At 46.4% G+C, this 12317-nt stretch overlaps 1 protein-coding gene across 34 annotated transcripts in view; it reads left to right on the top strand.

Moving 5' to 3' along the window:
- LOC309862336 (uncharacterized protein) overlaps window positions 1-12317 on the top strand; it is a 230645-nt gene that overhangs the window by 139628 nt on the left and 78700 nt on the right. For 2 of the 34 annotated variants that reach the window (XR_014310430.1, XR_014310431.1), the window contains exon 1: window positions 6408-6683. The exons of 24 other annotated variants lie outside the window; for them this stretch is intronic. The gene's annotated coding sequence lies outside the window, so the exon portion shown is untranslated. Of the gene's footprint in view, window positions 1-3208; window positions 3766-6378; window positions 6684-12317 lie in introns of those variants that run through there. 8 more of the 34 variants (XR_014310468.1, XR_014310469.1, XR_014310425.1 and 5 more) reach the window with 8 other exon arrangements.

Here is a 12317-nt window from a genome sequence, read left to right as displayed (position 1 = left end):
GATAGGGACATCCTTAGGGCCATTATTCAGCTGACTGCTGATCCCCTTAGAGCAAGAAGGTAGCCAGTGCACTCTGAGCTTCAGTGGAATCCTAGTCTGCAGCTCTGGAAGGTGATGGTTGGTATTCAGAGCCTGACACAAGCCTTTTGCTGTGTACTTGTGAACTCTACGTAGTTTGAGGGCCTCCTTTAGCCACCACTTGGCACTTATCTGGTGCAAGGTCATGGGGTCTTTAGTGGCCTTTCCAGAAAAGACCATAGATACGTGATCATGAGATTCTGTGAAAAGCACTCAGCAATTACTCTTAGACCCAGGGAGCTGTCTGGGAAGGATTAAAAAACTCTTATGACAGATGCCTGTGGATTTTTTTTCCCCCCACGGGGCTTTAGCTGTTTCTTTTCTGAGCACTTCCTAACTAATCTGAAGCCAAGTGGAGCCTGAATCTAAAGCCCCAGGTAAGGCCATGTTGATCAGGACTCCCATTCTTGCTTTCTCATCTACCACCATGAGAACATTATGTATAGCAACTGGAATTTGGGTTCCTCTAAAAAAATATCTTGGGCCATGGTGATCACATCAGATTTAAAGATCCATGGGGATAATGGAGAGGGGTGGGGTCTGCAGGCACAGCTTGGAGAACCACTGGAGTTCATAGTGAGAAGAGAGGATGGAAGGAAGGGCAGTGTTGTCAATGCTATATTCATTCATTCATTCATTCATTTATTAAATTGTATTTTATTTTTTCAGTGTTGCAAGATTCATTGTTTTGCACCACACCCAATGCTCCATGCAATACGTGCCCTCCTTAATACTGACTCCTTTTAAAGATAAGCAGTGTTTGGAAAGGGTAGATGGTAGGGCCCCAGCTAATTTCTGAACTGCCATGATTGAGTGTGCTATGTGCAGGGATAGGCTAGGTAAGGAATATGTAGGTAGTCTTTACTTACAAATTAGCCAGGATTGGTTAAACATGAACTGGCTTAAGCAAAAGGAAAAAAAAAGGATCCCCCAAATTTCAGCATATGTTTTTGGACTGATTACCACTGGCCTAGTTTGAGCTGTGTGACCATCCTTAAACCAATGAACATGTGACCAGGAGGGTGTTATGCTCTGATTGTCTGGGTCTGGGTCACCGGTCCCTCCTGTGCTGCAGCCATGACAGGGGGTCAGACCTAACCGCACCACCAGCCCTGAGAGTGGAGGAAAGTTGGCTCCCCAAGAAAAATCAGTTGTTAATGGAAGATGGAAGAGCAGGTGCTGGTGAGGCAGAAATAGCAAAACGTCCATGGCAAATTACAGCACTAGAAGGGCTTGTTGAAAGGCTGTTCGATTACTTTCTAGAAGGAAAGGAGCATGTGTGTTGCTGTTACAAATCTTTCTGAGAACATTTGTGTCATCATCCTTGGCCCTCATTCCCAGTTAGGGGGCAAAGCCCATCAGCCTTCAAGACAACTGGGGCTTATTTCACAAAGTTGACAAAGTAGGGAACAGAACACGGACTTTGTAAAAAAAAGCAAAAAACAAAAACAAAAAAACAGAATTGGAGATCTTGAAAGTTCAGAGCAGTGTCTTTCCTAGGTGAGCTTCAGGGTACATAAATGAACAAAAAATGTTTACTGATATATATAAACTGTATCCAGAAATACCATTCATTAAATTTATCTCCAGTGAGAGACTCTGGGAAGGTCTTAATACTCTGGGACTCTCGGGCTTTCCCTTTTAAAAAGGGAAGGCTTGTTCTGGCTAGTTCTTCTGGCCATGGTCCAGTGAAGCTTGCTCTGTTCTATCTCCCAAATTCCCTTTCAATTTCCTATGGAATTCTTCCCTTTTTTTCTTGTCTTTTTATCTTTCTTCCCTCTTTCTTTCTTCCTTTCTCCCTTCTTCCCTTTTTCTCCCCCTCCCCCCCTCTCTCTCCCTCTCTTTCTTTCTTCTCTCTCTTTCTTTCTTTCTTCCTCTTTCTCTCTTTCTTTTAGAGATCCTGAATCTTTTTTGAGCCTGAATCTGCTTCCTGGTTATTTATAAGAGCTGTGTGCCCCCCAGAGGTGGCTGGTTTTTCTGACAGAGACATAGAGACATAAGCATTTTTGTCTTCAGTGTTCCTCCTTCATTTGAATGGGGAGTGAAATGTGACCAGACCCAGGATTTGGTCAGGGGTCGCCATTTCTAGAGGATGACAGTAGCAGTTAGAATTCTTTGCTTGGAAAGTAACAAAAGACCCAGCTCAAACTGGCTGAAATGCTACAAGTATTTATTGGCTGGGGTGGCTCCCCTGTCCAGGGATTATAAAGTTGCAGGCCTAGTTCGATCAGGCATTTCACCTCCTTTATTCACTGATGTAAAACCCTGGGCACTTAAGAACACTGTTCAGAACTCAATACTTTTTGAATGAAGAAAATTATTCTGACCCTGCCTTTTCCATGAGTTGGTTTGTGGGTGAAGAGGCAACATCTTCTGTCTGTCTGTCTGTCTGTCCTCCTTTCTCTCTTCTCCCCTCTGCCAGCAGTGCTAACACTTGCATTGATATTTTGCTAAATGCTCACAACTGCCCAAGGCCTCTAGCATTTTATAGAAAAGGAAACCAAGGCCAGAACTCTGGAAGAATTTGTCTTCGGACAGTCCTTTTACCCTCCTGTAGGGCACTGATAACAGAGATTTCTCAACTTCTCACCCCGTATCTTCTGTCTGTATCTCCCAAATGAGCCGCTGCCCCTCAGCCGGCAGGATGAGGAGCTGAAATTCATTTTCTAGTGCTGCTGGTCTATATATTTTCAAGTTGGCAGCCAAACCCTTTTCTAATCATAACTGCTGTTAGTCTGTGGAAGGGGAACATGTGGCAGCTCGAGCGCTCCGCGGGGAGAGCCCTGGGCCACCCTGGGGAGAAGCATTGCTGTCACCACCCCTCCCCCAACCCCAGGCCAGGTCTCCACAACACTGGAGCTGTAAAGATTCTAAGTTCTCTGAATTTATACCTTTTAAACCTCCAGAGCATCTCAAAGCTCACATTGTCTTCTTTCTTTATTTCTTTAAAGGTCTTTTATGATGATGATGATGATGATGATGGTGACGATGATGTTTAATTACCCACTTTGTCTTTTTTCAAATGACCAAATGCACCTTGATTATGTGCTAGCTGGATTTCCAGCTCTTTATTTCAAACAGTAAATTTTTTTTCATTCTCTTATTTAAAAATGTCTCATGACCTGGGGCTGAACCTCCTGATGGAGGAGGTTCTCTGGCTTCTCCTGCCACTCCTTATGGATTATATATCAAGGAAATGCCTCTGATGCCTGTTGGGCCCTGACACCCTTCTGGAAGACAGACTTTGAGGAACCAAGTCCAAGGTGAGAAAGAGGACAAACAGAGCCCAACAAAAAAATTATGTGGTTTGAACTTCAATCAAGACCCCAAAATCCAAGGCGGTGTGCAACAGGTCCTACGTGGTTGCCAGGATTTTTAAAATGGGCCTCTCTTGCCAGGCTGAGGATCTACAGAGGCTGGCCAGAGATAACACTGAAGAGAAGCCAGGAGTCTCTCCAGTTGTGGTGTGGGATCTGCAGTAGTAGCCTGGGCCCCGGGCCCACAGCATTGCATGCTTGCTCCGCTGGGTCACTTTACCACATCACACTGCCTGGCTCTTTGTGAACCCAGACAAGAAGAAGACGCCATTAGCAACCCGACTGCCAAGCTGTTCCTTCCTCTCAACCCCCAGCTTGGGAATTATCCTGTCAGGTGAGATGCGGAACCGTGCAATAGAAGGCAGAGCAGGTAGGCGTGCAGCACCTGCTTGAACAACCTTCTTGGTGAGTGGGCAGAGGCCCATCTGCCTGGAGGTCTGTCTTTGTCCGGCATTGTCAGTCACGGTCTCAGCAGAGAGGTGTGAGGGACGTAGCTTTATCACAGTTGTGGCTGAAGCAAAGCCAGGATAAGAAGGCAATTCTGTAGCTGACAGAAAGCAAGCTCCAAGGGGTCCCAGGCTCCAACCAAGCATGAAACATAACAGAGAGCCACGTCAGGTCTTGGGTTTCAATTCACGAAATCAATTCCGTCATCTCCACATCACCAGGAACGCCTGCCTTTAACTGCCTTCCTAAGGTACCAACTCTGAATGTCTCTCTCTTTGCTCAGAAAAGTTCCTTCAGGTCTGCAGACCTTTCTCATGGATTCCTTTCCTCCCTGAAGTGGTTTCTGGGGCTGTATGGGAATGCTCTGCCCCACCCCCAGGGGCCTCTCATGCCCTGTGGGACCCACCTGGGGGACAGAGTGGGGCCTGTGGCTTCCAGAGTCACATATAGGACATGAAGCTCCATAGACTGGGGGCCAGGCAGAGGCTTCGCAGGACGTTGGGGAAGGCTGTGCTACTGAGCAGGAGGGGACCACCTTGTGCTGCCAGTTGCTGGCTGGGAAGTAGGCCTTTGAGGCTGCCATAGAAGTTGCTACTCATGACTTCCCGTGCCCAGACTACCTGCTCTCCAGTTTTGGAGGGCTGGGGTCTTCCGGGCTCTGGTCTCTGCTGGCCCTGCTTCATTTGTGTCTGTCAGGATCTTTATCGCAGCTACAGCTTTTTGTTTTTAGGGGTACGTATGAGAGCTGTTTAAATATTCTCTGATAGTTCCTTTTTTTAAATTTATATTTTATTCTCTCCCAATTCAATATATATGTGTGTGTATGTTACACATGTGCAGCCTTCTGTGGGTATTGAATATGGAAGCAATTACTCAAGGTTGCAGTAATTACTTTTATACAACTAGAGTTGGAGACTCGTGAATCAATTCCATGCCCATTAGCAATGTGTGCTGGAGCCAAGATTTTTCTTTTCCTTTCTTTTTTTAATAGGACTGGACAGTGTTGAATCCTTGAAAAAAAAAAATAACACTTTTTTTTTTTGAAGCTGACAGCACATTCCGTCTACTCGGCAATGTAGAACTAATGAAGATGTAAGTGTAAGAAAACCTATAATTGAATCCAGCACGTAGCAAGCATAGTTTAACACAAAGCACACCCAGCTGAAATCACATGTGCTAGCTAGCGGTCTAATCCTGTCAGGGCAGCCAGCACCAGGAAATATTTCTGGATTGTGTCTCAGGCGGTGTTTGCTATCCTTGTAGTCAAGGCGGAAGAAAAATGGCTTCAAGCTAAGTCAGGGAAAACCCAACGTGCCTTTGATAAGGTTGCCCTTTCATGGATTATTTAAAGGACAAGGAAAGATAAAATAATCCTGAGAAGCTGAGGTGTGTAGATGAGAGATCTCAGAACTTTCTTTCCGTTTCCAGTGTTTGTCAGCTCCCTGCGTGGTGGCCAGAGGTGTGTCTCTTCCCACATTGCAGAATTGGGGCAGTCCCTCAGGGACTTTGCCTTTTGGTCCCGGCCCTCGGGTTTCCAGCATTCAGGGCCTGATCAACCCAGCTGACTAGTTCCCTGCATCCGAGGACCCCTTTGATGTGTGGTCAGCGTGGGAGGGAGACTAGAGTGGAAATATGTGTTTTCCTTTCAAAATCCTTGATTGGTGATTCACTGCCAGGTGTCCCCAATGCCCCCAGCTGCTCTGTCCCCTTGCAGTTGCTCCCTGGGGACGAGCACTCCTGATGCCTCGTCCTTGGCTCTGCCTTGCTTCCTGGCTGGGGCGGGAAACTGTGGCATAGCCCCCAGAAACTGTGCTCTCTTTGGCAGGCAGGACTGTTCCTTTGTGAGCCTCTTAGATGCGCCAGCCTCACAGAAGGAGCACCGGGCTTCGAACAGCTTGAAGTTGAATGCCTTTAGGCATTTAAGTTGGCTCCTCTAGGGCCCATCACTCCTTGTTGTTTCCCACCCAGCCATATATGGGTTTTCTGTGGCTCCCTGACCGTCCTTGACTAAGATCACTAGAGCTGCACTTATGTAGAAACTGAACAGATTAACACAGTGACACCCACCACCAGGCTGCCCCCGCTGTCCCCGGTCCTTTGGGTTGAAGGCATGCTTCGCGGCCTGGCCCCCATTCTGCTCCCAGTCTATGGAAGCTACCATGACCTTCCGGGCAAGGCCTGAGAGAACCGGGCCAGATGTGCCGCCAGGCCCTTTCCCCAGAACCTCGAGGCCTATGTTCGGAGCTGCACGGAAGTCTCTGGGGGTAGACTGAGCAGGCGGCCTCTGTTGGGACACCCAGCCCTGTCAGCTGTTGAGCCCTAGTTGGAAGAAGCATTCCAGGGACATTCTTTCTGTCTGGATCAGCAACTTGGCCTGAACTATGAACCAAAAACCGGAACAAACTGCACCAGTTTGCTCAACCTCGAACCAAATCCAAATAGTTTTTATATCACTAAGAACCAAACCAGAGTTCTGGGGTTTGGTTTGGTTTGTTTTCCCACCAAAGAGCACTCAGTGAACAAGGTCAAACATGAACAGGACTCTTCTACCTCCTCAGGCGACTGAGAGGGAACATGAAGAGAACCTTGGCATGGATTTTGGACCCAGTTGGCTCATGGGCTGGAACACACTAGAAGGCAGGGTTAGGTCTGCAGAGATTGCACTCGGTTGACTCCAGGATGGAGAAGCTGTGGTGTCAGACCTCTGCTCAGAAGCCGGGCCAAGTTGCAGAGCCACATCTCTGTGGACCATGTCCTATGGTGTGGGTGGCCCAGAAACTTGCTACCAGGCAGCCATGATGAATGCAGGATGTCACCGGGCAGCATAGCACCATGCAACAGGTAGGGATTTGAATAAGATGATGTTGGTTTTTCAGAATTTTTTTCTGGTCTATTCTGGGTAAGTCAGGAGGCAGTTAGCTAGCTCCTGGCACATGCTAAGGCAAACCCCAAAGAAGTAACAACAGTACGACTCCTGCTGTCTCCGAGCCCATTGTATGCTTTGGGGGTGTTGTGTGACACTACAGTGTACTGAAGAGAAGCTGTAATGGTTTAAATAGTGTACCCCCACCCCCCAAATTTATATCTGCTTGGAAACCCAGGAGGTGACTTTATCAGGAAATTGGGTCTTTGCAGATGTCATTAGTTAAAGACCTCGAGGTAAAATCATCCTGGATTTAGGGTGGACTCTGAATCCAATGACGGGTTTCCTTATAGTAAAAGGAGAGGACCTAGAGAAACACGGGGAGATGAAAACTGTGTGAGAACAGAGGCAGAAGTAGGAGGGAGCAGCCACAAGTCAGGGGAATGCCTGGGCCCACCAGAAGCTAGAAGAGGCAAGAGAGAACTCTCCTCTGGTATCTTTGTGGGAACCACAGCCCTGTGACTCCCTGATCTCAGACTTCCAGCCTTCTGTATTGTGCAGGAGAATAATGTCTGTTGTACTAAAGCCATCCCGTGTGTGACGCTTTATCATGGTGGCCAAAGGGCACTAACTCCAGGCAGCCCTGGAGACCCCAAAGGCCTGCCACACCCACACCTCCTCGCTGAGGAAATGGTATCTTCGGTGTAATTAACCACCACATCTGTGTCATGTGGCGTCTCTACCCTAGTCCACATAATTGGACCAAGAATTGGTTGGACACAAACAGGCCACCCCTGTGGGGCCTGTTTCCTCTAGATGGGAAGGCCTTTTATCCACTGTCCTTTGACCAAGGGAAACATATATAACCCGTAGGGGCATGATGGGAATAGAAAGATGGGGCCAGGAGGCAGAAAGCACGAGGCAAGCAGAGCAGGAAAGAGAGGGAGAGAGAAGGAGAGAGAGAGGAAGGCTATGTTGAGAGGGGCAGTGTCACTAGAATCGGCAGCTGCATGAGCCCCTCTGAGAGGGCAGGTCCCTGTGACGCACCACAGAAGCCCGAGTCTGGTTGCTGTGACCGTTCTTGCTTTCTGAGCTCCTTCACTTCCTCTGGAGTCTTACAGTTCACCCCCAAGTCCAGAGAGAAGGGGAGCATGTCTCTGTTCTCTGCAATCCGAAATAGCCCCACCGATGCACAAACACCACGGAAGTGAGACTGCCACAGAAAGATAGAGCTCCCTGTAGTTGTGTTTCTTTCAGGGCTCAGACATATGAACTGCTTGCTGGCTGTGTTACCCTGTGCAGGTTGCTTGACCCCTCTGAGCTGCGGTGTCTTCTTGTGTCAGACTGGATACTGTCATCCTTCAGAGTATTTTGTGAGGATTAAATAAGCTGTAGAAAGTGACGTAGCCACCACAATGCCTAACACAAAGCATACCGTTGACAGTTTCCTTCCCTTCCAGTGACTGTACTTTGCACTGGACTTGGGTCTGGTCTGGTGGTGTTGGAAACAGACCGTGTGCTTCCAGTTTGAACCAGTCTGGCAAGTGGTATTTTGAAAATGCTTTGGTTGGGTTTAATAATACAATTTAAGTTTAATTTGTTTGGAAATTTAGCAAATGAGTGTGGTTTTGGGTCCTCCCTGCTCTCTCTATGTTTGTTGGCTTAGGACTCCATTCAGTCGATGTCCCTGAAAGAACCCGACCATATAGCATTAATTTAATCAGCAGAAATCTTGCAGAAATATAATTTTGGAAACCACTAGCCTGCCAGAACATTCCCTGGCTTATCACATATTTTTTACAAGTCCGATAACACTTAATACATCATTAGACCTAAACAGTACTCTGCAGCCAAATTGGATTTGGCCTCACCCACCTTTTCCCAGCGCTGTGCCTTTCTCTCTTCCTGTCCCTCAGTTCCTTAAGAGAACGAAGAACATGAGATTTCTGTAATGTTGGCATTTTCATCCTGAGCACCACAACTTAACAACAAAAGAGAGTTTGGACAAAACAGATGCTGTGATCTGTTGCAGCATATTTTGTCTTTGGAAGGCTGAAATGCATTTCAAGCCCTAGACCATATTTTTCATCCTTTCTCTCCTCCACACCCCACTCCTCCTCCTCCTAACAGCTGTGCTCAGCAGGCCTTTTCTCTGGCTGAGGCGCTCTGCGAAGTGGGTCTCCTTTAGCACACCCTTCCTGATACCGTCACCTGCCGAGCTGAGTGGAAGGCAGGGCAGAAGAGCTCGGTGTGAACCGGAATATTTGTCAGCTAGGGCATGTGAGGGCAGCGGGACAAGGGGTGAGCATGTGCACAGAGGATGCAAGGGGTTCTACAATATTTTCTTTCTTAAAAAAAAAAAAGATGTGTGGCAAATATAGCATAATATTAAGACCTGATAAAATTAGAGATTACAGTATGCACTAGTATCCTCAAGGCTTATTAAATGTTTGGAAAACCTTATCATGAAACTTTGTTTTAACAGTACTTGGCCAAGAGAGGTTTTGGACTTAAAAAGAAATGAAAGCATTTGCTGTGTTATGAAAATCTTCAGTTGTAGCAGTCCCTACAGAATTTTCCCTGTGTCAGTGGGAACTGGGGTATTGACATGGGCCTCACATTTGAATGACTTCCTGAGCATGTTTTGAGATCAAGGTTGGAGTAGCTTTTTTCTCCCAAACAAAGCCATATGTCCAACCCATGGAGCCGGTCTGGATCCTTGAAGGATTTGAACATGTATGACAGTTTCTTCAAAGAAGACCTTCTCTGTAGTGATATTTTTTGTACTTTCCATCCAGAGCTAGTTTATTTCTCAAGATTGAGATCTTGTTTATTTCTCAAATCTTGAGGTCTCTCAAGATTTTTGATCCCTGCTGTATCAGAAAAGAAGTATCTGTTCAGTGATTGCCCATGGCCAGGACGCTGGTTCCATTGTGAAGGTTGTTTGTGGATTCCCAGAACAATGTGTGTCATGGGAGGGCCACTGCACGCTTCCCTCCTGTACATGAGGGGATATATGTCCTCCTGGATCTTGGTCTGTTGGTCATCCGTGGTCCTCGCAGTGAAGCCCTATGGAGCACCAGGGCTGGGGCAGGGCAGCAAGTTCATGGCCAGCACTGAGGCAAGCTTTAATTTGCTCCTGAGATGGTTAAGGACCAGGGTAGTGCTATTTATAGACTTGAACTACTTCATGATAACCTGGCGCTGCTCACATATTTTTTGTTTTTCCATTGAGGTATATAATTACCCTTTCCCTGGCTATGAACTTTTAGTATATGGAGCAGCCACACACTCACGGACCTCCTTAGACCAGCGGGTGACTTCTTTGACTTTCTTGGAGGAGCTGCCCGGTGATCTCAGCCTGTCTTCTGGACTGCAGCAAAGGGCCCAGGACTGAGTGGGTGCAGTGGAAGTTCGGAAGTCAGAGGTGGGAGGTCATGTCCTGCACTTTCCGGTCACTTGAATGGACTACCTTTTTCTTATCTTTCTCAGGGCAGTGATAGTATCCAGTCAGAATGCTGCTAAGTAAATGAAAGCGTCCCTGGCGGCCAAAGCCGGAACAAACTGAGCAACAAAATAAAGTAGTGTTGCTTTATTACCCAAAGTATAAAATAAATATCCATGAGTCCATACTAATACAAACAAATGATTGATAAATCAGTAAACAAGGTAGAAGAAACAACACTCTGTGCAGATAAATTCCAGAAAATGCATGTACATTCTTCACCTTAAAGGAGGGAAGCGTAACTCCTCATTCCTCAAGTGTGGGCTACCCACAGCAACTTTCTTCCAAAGAAGACACCAAGCAAAAGGAGGAAAAAAGAGGAACTTCCCAGTGGAGGGACCTGAAAAACATCTCCTTTGCCAGGAGATCAAGGTCAGCATCAACAGTCATAAATCATGTTGATATGTTGTAATGAAAATAGTTCTTCAACTCTGTGACCTATCTCTCCAAAGCCCATAACCTCAATCTAATCATGAGATAGTAGGACATCCTGCACTATGCCTGACCAGTGCTCTTCAAAAGGACTCAAAACACAAGGACACAAGTCCTATCAAGGACTTAAAACACAAGGAAAGTCTGAGAAGCTGTCACAGCAAGAGGACCCTGAGGAGACGTGACTGCTAAATATAACATGCCATCCTAGATGGGATCCAGAACCGAAGGGCATTAGTTTAAAACCAAGGAACTTGGGGTGCCTGGTAGGCTCAGTTGGTTAAGCATCTGACTCTTGATTTCAGCCCAAGTCATGATCTCAGGCTTGTGAGATGGAGCCCCATGTGGGGCTCCACACCAGGCATAGAGCCCGTTTAAGATTCTCACTCTCCCTGTGCCCCTTCCCTCCCCATCTCTCTCTAAAAAAACAAATAAAAAACCTAAGGAAATATGAATAAGTGAGTAAATTAAATTAAGTAATTAGCTGTCAGTGTTGGTTCATTAATTATGACAAATAGGGCAACCTGGGTGGCTTAGTCGGTATTTTCCTTCGGTTCAGGTCATGATCCCAGGGTCCTAGGATCCAGCCCTGCCTTGGGTTCCACTCAGAAGGGAGTTTGCTTCTCCCTCTTCCCCTCTCTTCTGCTTGTATGTACTCTTTCTCTCTCCAAAATAAGAATCAATAAAATCTTTAAAAAGGAACCCTATTAAATGGACGAATATACAATACCAATGTGAGATGTTAATAATGGGAGAACTGTGTGTGCAGAGGAGGCACATATGGGAACTCTATCATATCTTTGTAATTTTTCTGTAAATCTAAAACCTTTCTAAAAAAATGAAGCCTATTAATTTTAAAAAATTAAAGAAAATAGAAAACATACATAGACATATTATTGCAAACATTTGTGTTCCACACATGTGTAAATTGTTAAGATGTTGTCATATTTATTTCAAGTTTATTTCTTTATTTTATTTATTTATTTTTAAAGATTTTATTTATTTATTTGACAGAGAGAGAGAGAGATCACAAGCAGGTAGAGAGGCAGGCAGAGATAGAGGGGGAAGCAGGCTCCCTGCCGAGCAGAGAGCCTGATGCGGGGCTCAATCCCAGGACCCTGAGACCATGACCTGAGCCTAAGGCAGAGGATTAACCCACTGAGCCACCCGGGCGCCCCTATTTCAAGCTTATTTAAGAAATAAATTATTAAAACTGAAAAACATTACTGGGAAGAGCAAATACGGATTTGAAAGTGCTGCAGTATCTGGGGTGGGTCAGAGATAGTCACGAGTGCTTTGTCTCTACCCACATCCAGGGGTGGGATTTATTTCTTCATCTCCTCAAATCAGGGCAGAAATGATGCTGTGGCCGTGCAAAGTCTAGCCTTGAGCAGCCTGGTGGATTTGGCTTTCTCTCTGCTGGTGTCCCACCGCCATGCTGGGAGGCAGCCCAAGCAGCCACTTGGTGAGGCCCATGATTCTTCTCTACTTGTTGATATTCTCACTGAGCCCCCAGTCAACAGCCAGCGCCAATTTGACAGCCATTTGAATGAACCACCTGGAAAATGCATCTTCCAGCAGCAGCCAAACTGCCCTCACTGATGCCACACGTAGCTGAGGTGAACTGTCCTCACCAAACCCTGCCCAAGCAAACAAAGGTGGTTGTTTTCAGGAA

This window comes from Mustela nivalis (assembly GCF_964662115.1).
Source record: "Mustela nivalis genome assembly, chromosome: 3".
Classification (NCBI taxonomy): domain Eukaryota; kingdom Metazoa; phylum Chordata; class Mammalia; order Carnivora; family Mustelidae; genus Mustela; species Mustela nivalis.
This window is presented reverse-complemented; position numbering and strand designations above follow the sequence as displayed.